Source organism: Ranitomeya imitator, chromosome 1 (genome assembly GCF_032444005.1).
Source record: "Ranitomeya imitator isolate aRanImi1 chromosome 1, aRanImi1.pri, whole genome shotgun sequence".
NCBI classification, from domain to species: Eukaryota; Metazoa; Chordata; class Amphibia; order Anura; family Dendrobatidae; genus Ranitomeya; species Ranitomeya imitator.
The window spans coordinates 365,809,285-365,817,159 of record NC_091282.1 but is presented as its reverse complement, the minus strand read 5'-3'; the positions used below and the strand labels follow the sequence as shown (position 1 = coordinate 365,817,159).

The following is a 7,875-nucleotide window of genomic DNA, read 5'->3' as shown; positions in this document are numbered from 1 at the left end:
TTGGTATCGGAATTCAGATATAAGTGTAAAATAAAGAATTAAAATAAAAAATATCGCTATACTCACCCTCTGACGCGCCCTGGTACTAACCGGGAACCTTCCTCCTTCGAATCAGCGCTTCCAGGACCTTGCGGTGACGTCGCGGCTTGTGATTGGTCGCGCGACCGCCCATGTGACCGCTCGCGCGACCAATCAGAAGCCGTGACGTCACCGAAGGTCCTGCAAGCGCTGATTCTTAGGAAGGAAGGCTGTCGGAAAGAAGCAGGGTGCGTCCGATGGTGAGTATATACCTAATAGGAATATACTCACCCTCGGACGCGCCCTGCTTCTTTCCGACAGCCTTCCTTCCTAAGAATCAGCGCTTGCAGGACCTTCGGTGACGTCACGGCTTCTGATTGGTCGCGCGAGCGGTCACATGGGCGGTCGCGCGACCAATCACAAGCCGCGACGTCACCGCGACGTCACCGCAAGGTCCTGGAAGCGCTGATTCGAAGGAGGAAGGTTCCCGGTTAGTACCAGGGCGCGTCAGAGGGTGAGTATAGCGATATTTTTTATTTTTATTCTTTATTTTACACCTAAACATGGATCGCAGGGCCTGAAGGAGAGTTTCCTCTCCTTCAGACCCTGGGAACCATGGAAACCCAATGCACTGCATTGGGTTTCGGGTTTCGGCCGACCCTGACTTTTTTATAGGATCGGCCGATTTCACTCGACCCGACTTTTGAAAAAGTCGGGTTTCGTGAAATCCGACCCGATCCTATAAAAGTAAAGGTCGCTCAACACTAATTTTGAGATTGGAGTTCTGTGGAGTTCATATCATCATTTACAGGACTGGTGGTCACACCAAATATTGATTTGATATAGATTTCTCTTTTGTTCACTCACTTTACATTTTGTTAAAACACCACTCCAGAATTTTTTTTATTTTAGCGCCTACAGTGTGTGACCTGCCGGATCGCTGTAGCGGTTGCTGGGTGATCCAAAAGTCACTTCTCAATGTAAGTCTATGAGAGCCAGAACAAGGCCAGAAACAGGCTCTCATAGACCTACAATGAGAGCTTGTAACCGATACCTCTGACTTCCAGGTACTCAGTCAGAAGTTGTGGTCACAAAATTTTGGGTCAGGACCAGAGCAGTGCCAGTAACAGCTGATGACAGCGACTGGTAAGTATATTTCTAGGGTCAGGGAACATGGATTAGTGATACCACTCCAACACTGAAAGTTAAACGCTGGACTGGTGTTTTCATTGATAAAAATTAAACCACTATCACTACTATTTTTTAAGGCATGCCTAAAACTTACGCTCAGGACTGCATATATGGTGCTTAGCATTTATTCATTCTAAAAGTCGTGTAACAAGTAAGTCAATGCTGCAGAGTGTTCTGTGACAGGTGACAGGTGGAGCATATCCACTGTGTCTCTCACTGCACAGAAGTAGACACCACCGTCAGTGACTTCTACGTTTTCCTTCTTCAGGTGGAAACCTTTATTAACCTTGTCTTCTAGCACCGAAAATCCTTTGTGGGTTTTTTGGGTCAGGTCATTGACCAGCATGACTGGAGCTTTTCCTGGGTACTGCACATACCAAGCTGGATAAGGTGTGCCAGATACTTTATAGGTGCACTCCAGCAGCATCGAATGTCCGGAGCGGACAGTCTCCTGTGCCGACATCTGGGTTACAGTTTGTGCAGAACTTTTTCCTATGGACAGAATGACAGCATAAAAATTTATTATTTAAGCAATTCATTTAATATATTCACATTCTGAAGAATGCATATTTAATCTAAAATAAATATAGACATTGCACAATACATGGCATACCTATAAGAAATATCCCCGTAACAAGGATGACGATGGCAAGATACATGGTTTCTCTGACTGTACATTTACACATCTTGTGCATATATGAAGGTAGAGGAGAGAAATGAGAAGAAATAATGAGACAGAGAAGAAATACAGTGAGTGATCTCTTATCACCTGATATAATCTATGTCACTTCCTTAACAAAGGAAGTGCCTGACCATGATGCAGATCTCACTCTCAGCATTTTCACAGAGTCTATTGTTTAGATAGACATTTTTAGTCTGAGGATTTTAGCACAGGATACAATGGCACAGGGAATGACTGTGCTGCCACTAGATTGTGGACAGGGGAGGCAGATCACTGAAAGTAAAGGTACCGTCACACATAGCGACGCTGCAGCGATACCGACAACGATCCGGATCGCTGCAGCGTCGCTGTTTGGTCGCTGGAGAGCTGTCACACAGACAGCTCTCCAGCGACCAACGATCCCGAGGTCTCCGGTAACCAGGGTAAACATCGGGTAACTAAGCGCAGGGCCGCGCTTAGTAACCCGATGTTTACCCTGGTTACCATCCTAAAAAGTAAAAAAACAAACGCTACATACTTACCTTCCGCTGTCTGTCCTCGGCGCTCTGCTTCTCTGGTCTGGGTGTGAGCGCCGGGCAGCCAGAAAGCAGAGCGGTGACGTCACCGCTCTGCTTTCCGGCTGACCGACGCTCACAGCCAGAGCAGGAGGAGAGCAGAGCACAGCGCTGGAGGACAGACGGCTGTAGGTAAGTATGTAGTGTTTGTTTTTTTACTTTTAGGATGGTAACCAGGGTAAACATCGGGTTACTAAGCGCGGCCCTGCGCTTAGTTACCCGATGTTTACCCTGGTTACCAGCGAAGACATCGCTGAATCGGTGTCACACACGCCGATTCAGCGATGTCAGCGGGAGTCCAGCGACGAAATAAAGTTCTGGACTTTCTTCCCCGACCAGCGATCTCCCAGCAGGGGCCTGATCGCTGCTGCCTGTCACACTGGACGATATCGCTAGCGAGGACGCTGCAACGTCACGGATCGCTAGCGATATCGTCTAGTGCGACAGTACCTTAAAGCGATCTGCACTTGCATTCCATTTGGATAACAAATCAACAATATATTTCTCTGAAAAATAAACCCAAAACACAAAGGTATGGATGCAATCATTATTACAGTGTCCATATACAGATGGATGTTTGCAGGATAATAACCTGATGGCAGGTTTCCTTGCATTTATGCCAGACCTTATTGCATAGGGATTTTTAGGGCTCATGCCAAACTCAATAGTAAATCGGTATGCAGGGAGCTCCCCCTAGTGGTGACATGTCTTCAAGTAACTCAATGTTTTATCCAGACCTGGTCAGAGGGTGCTTTCCAAGCAGTATATAAGTTCATTCCTTGGATATAAATATCCTTGCATACCTGGCATTGGTGCTTGAACCCATTCAGTATAGCACTCACTTAATTTTCCATATTTGTTCAGCACAGTTCTATATGAGAATATCAGTCACCACAATGAATGTCCCAATTGTAATATTTAAAGGAAAAGTCCACGTGTTTTCCCTTTAAAATGATAAGCGTTATGCATCTTATATCTTTACAATATTACCCAATATTCCTCAAAAAGATCTCACGTGTCTGCTGCATTTACAGAGGTAGCACCTAGCCTTACTTGTGCTGCTTTCATACATACACATTTATACCAATTTTTTGAGTGAAAGTCAGACAAAACCCAAGAATGAAAGTAAAAAAACAGCATAAATCCAGCCGTAACAAAAGGCTATTATTGCACTACAGAATATTGAATAGTGCAGTAGAGCTGAAGCTGTAACATGAAGTTGTAATTATCAAAACTGATTGCGTAGGCTACTTTCACACTAGCGTCGGAATCTCCCCGTCGCAATGCGTCGGGCAGAGATTCCGACGCTAGCGTTTAACGCACTGCACAACGGAGGCAGCCGATGCATTTCTCCGGCGCATCCGCTGCCCCATTGTGAGGTGCAGGGAGGTGGGGGCGGAGTTCCGGCCGCGCATGCGCGGTCGGAAAAAGCGGTCCATCAAGAGCAAAAAACGTTACATGTAACGTTTTTTTGCTCCCGACGGTCCGCCAAAGCACGACGCATCCGTCGCACGACGGATGCGACGTGTGGCAATCCGTCGCAATGCGTCGTCAATACAAGTCTATGGGGAAAAAATGCATCCTGCAAGCACTTTTGCAGGATGCGTTTTTTCTGCAAAATGACGCATTGTGACGGATTGCAGTTAACGCTAGTGTGAAAGTAGCCTAAGACAGATGTTATTAACATGTAAACTGACTGCAAAAATAAAAAAAGAATAAAATCACTAGAAAATCTATCATGTGTGAGCAGCTTAGCTGAAATATATTGCTCTTGGCGCCATCATGTGCCAGTTATTAGTACTGAATCTCAAACCAGATTCCACAGACATGCATAACGTATGCATTGGGTAATGGGTTATAGAAATTAATATTTTAAGTCATTATAACTGTTTAACTTCTCCCTATACGTTCACTTATCCATGCCTCAGTTTCCTTAGGTAAAGTCATAAACCACAGCCAGACACCTCTGCTTATTTCCTGTGGGAAAAAATTATGTGGGCATGTTGAAGCCAACATGCACAATTCTTCATTTTCCCCAGCTACGAAGTGGAGTGCCCGCTAGGGCCGTGGGATACTCGGGCCAGGTCCGACGGTTCTTAAAGGGGTGGTCACGGCAGCAATGAATCGTTCCGTGGCCCTGGGCGTCCAATAAAATGTAAATTAAAGGGGAAATAAAGTTTATAGGGTATTAGTTTGTGACGCCACCCATGGTGTTCAGCAATGAGGAAGATGGCCGACGCTGCGGTTCAGGGCCACTGGGGCAGTTGGTGACCTAGCAGGTGTTACAGCTCTCCACAGGTAAAGCTAGGCCACAGTACAGTTAAGAAATTAAATGTGATGGCGGTGGTCATAGTGTAGGGTCGGTGGCGTTGCAATAATTCAGATGACACAGCAGAGTGCAGTTTCCACAGTTTATCCACAGTTTACTCACAGTTCTTATTCAATCCCAGCCGGGTGCTGTGTCCTCCTGGTTTGTGGTCCAGTCAGCTCTCAGGTAATTTGGGGCACACTTTGCCAGAACCCCCTTCCTATGTTTCTTCTCTGGCCATCTCACTGAGCTGGCTCCCATCTCTCCTGCCCTGTGCCTTCACACACAGTGTCCCAAGCCAGCAACCTCAGTCCTATCGGGTGATGTCCTCTTAGTCCCCTTGATCCTATACGGCTGCCTTTTCAGCAAATCTGTGTGGATGTGGCTGTGGCACCTACAGTTACCACAGCCTCTGGCTTGTTAGCTGAGTCTTGTAGTTCCTCCACTAGTCTGGGGGCCGGTTCCCCCACTGCGACCTGGTCACTCCACTCAACTATGGTCAGTGTGGATTCGGGCCCCATGGGTGGATTCCTCACTACCCATGCCCCTAGGACCCCTTCTTCCTCTCTCACTCTCTGGAACTTCTCACTATCTTCCTTGTTCTCTCTCTGTCCTCTGGTGCTGGGACGAGCTCCTCACTGCTCAAGTCCCCAGCTCCAACTGACTAACTCACTAACTCCTCCCTCTTGTTTCCATGACAACTCTACTCTCTCAACCCACACCTTCTACCTAGTCCCTCCCTGGCCTGGAGAGTTCTAGTGTTGGGTGCTAGTATGTGGGTACTGGGTAGTGTCCCCTCCTTACCCGAGAGTGGGGTACCACACCTCTGGATGACATAAGAAAGGAAGGAAGGAGGGCACTCACCGATCTGAAGCTTGACTTGACTTTATTGAATGCTCATAAAAACATCATGGCCGGGAGAGAGAACAAGGAGCTCCTGTGAGCAGTCTGCTCAAAGGAGCTCCTTGTTCACTCTCCCGGTCATGGTGTTTTTATGAGCATTCAATAAAGTCAAGTCAAACTTCAGATCGGTGAGTGCCCTCCTTCCTTCCTTTCTTATGCAATGCACTGACTCTCATGTGAGTTCTGGAGGAGCACCCGACAGCTTGTGGTGGAATTTGGACTGTTTTGCTGTATGAAAGCACTTGATGTGCACAGAGGCTGGGAATCTCCAAGTGGAAGGTAGTGCCGTCCTTCTTTTTTCTTTTTCTTTTGTTAAAGACACCTCTGGATGAGGTGCAGTACCTCTGTGGCGACTGGAACCTCAGGGGCGCCACAGAAGCACAGGGACATGTCAAACATATTAGTCAGCCTATTCAGTGGGAATTTGAGGCATTGGCTGACGTTACATGTATTGAAAATGAAATCTGCTGAATTTTGACTTTGGCTTCACATATTGATATTATTTTTTCCTCTTCTCTTAGTTAAAGGAGTTTTCCAGTTTTGGAAAACCCTTGTCCACTAGCTGCAGTTTTTTTTAAATAAAAAAAATTGTTCTTTACTCACTCTCCCTGGGTCCAGCACTCCAGTAAGGCCGGATGAGGGCTGCAAGCCTAGAAGGGAGGCCATCAGTTTGGGCGGGAATGGAAAGTGTTAAGTATTGAAATTGAGTTGAGAGGGGAAGAAGAGTAGTACAAGGTAAGTTCAGGTTGAGGTCAGATAGGTTGGGGGCCAGGAGGGGGTTATAAAAAGTGGCAGCTATACCTGGGACAGCAAGAAGAAATCATCAAGCTTCCTGCCCTCAGCATTTTTCTATCTCCCTCCTTACGTGCTATTATATGATTAAACAAATAATAACCCTGTTTGGGAGAGAAGAACAGACAAAATGCGGCACCCTAAGGGCATGAACACAATATATAATAGTCTTTGATGGGTGCACAACTTCATGCACTCACCTGGTGGAAGACTAATATAGTTTTAGATCGTGTATCCTCAAAAAATTCCTCTGGGATACTTTTCAATGGACAGGGCTTGCAGCTCGGCTGGATCCAAGTGAAAGAGCCAAATACAGGCTCACACAGGACAAGTAAATCAAAATGAACACATCCAGCCCATGAACGGCAGCGCTTCCCAGGACTCACATCCAAACATGATATTTAGATTTTTTTTCTTTTTTATTATTATTATTAATTAATAAAAAAGAAAAACATCAAAATATCATCTTTGGATGTGAGTCCTGGGAAGTGTTGCCGTTCATCGGTTGAATGTGGTCGTTTTGATTTACCTGCTATTATGTAATCAGTGGAATCAGTCCTGGAACAGCTCAGATGGGTTGTGAACATCCCTGGTGAAGATTGACTGTAGACTTTAGTTCAGAACCAGCTTGGGGGGACTGTAGCTTGCCCAGTTTAGCCAGCCCTCGTTCAATGCAGGCTGCAGAGGACTTGGACTTCGGCGCACCTTAGCCCCGAGGTAACCTCTTGGCTCTGCACAGTATTAAAAGCCCCCTTAGGGACCCGCTGGTCTCATGGCTATTTCTGCTCCAAGCTCACTGGTGGTCAGAGAGGCCTTTGTTTCCAGCAGATCGATTGGATCAGAAGATGTTGTCCACAAGCTGTTGTCCATTAGAACCCTGGGGTAAAAGCTGCCATTCATCAGGACTCTGGACTTATAGATGCTGGGGACACAGCACCCAGATAGCTAGGTGAAATTAACTTTTTAAATAATTTTAGTCCTCTGCTACCTGTCCAGGAGAATAGGGGGTTAGGATCTCTTCCTGGGGTGGTTGGTGGAGATATGAGGGAATTTTTGCAGGGGTTACATGATTTTTCAATTTTTCAGTGTCACTTGGGGGTATGTAAGGATTAATGTCGTCCATGGTGGCTTTGTCCGGTGGGCCAGGATAGGGAGCTTTGGCTACAAAATTAACTATTCCTGGTTCTATAACACCAAAAAAACTGCCTTCACACAAGGTCAGTAAAAAAGAATAATTTTATTAACCAAACAACAAAGAAATATATACATATATAAAATACAGTGGGTATACACCTAAAGCACAGGAATAGGCGGTCTACCCAGGTATGGACCCCATAAGTAGTGGTATCATACTAATACCAACCAAACCATATTAACGCAAATAATCATTGTGTAAGTGACCATGTACAGATATGCAGAGAATAGAT

The 7,875-nt window shown here is 45.9% G+C and overlaps 1 long non-coding RNA gene across 1 annotated transcript; it reads right to left on the bottom strand.

The window, feature by feature from the left end:
* Window positions 1-1,320: 1,320 nt before the first annotated feature.
* On the bottom strand, window positions 1,321-1,930 carry LOC138672920 (uncharacterized). The gene is made up of 2 exons (XR_011319790.1): window positions 1,823-1,930; window positions 1,321-1,701 (listed from the first exon to the last, which is right to left on the bottom strand). It is a non-coding gene; the product is annotated as an uncharacterized lncRNA (long non-coding RNA).
* Between the last annotated feature and the right edge of the window lie 5,945 nt (window positions 1,931-7,875).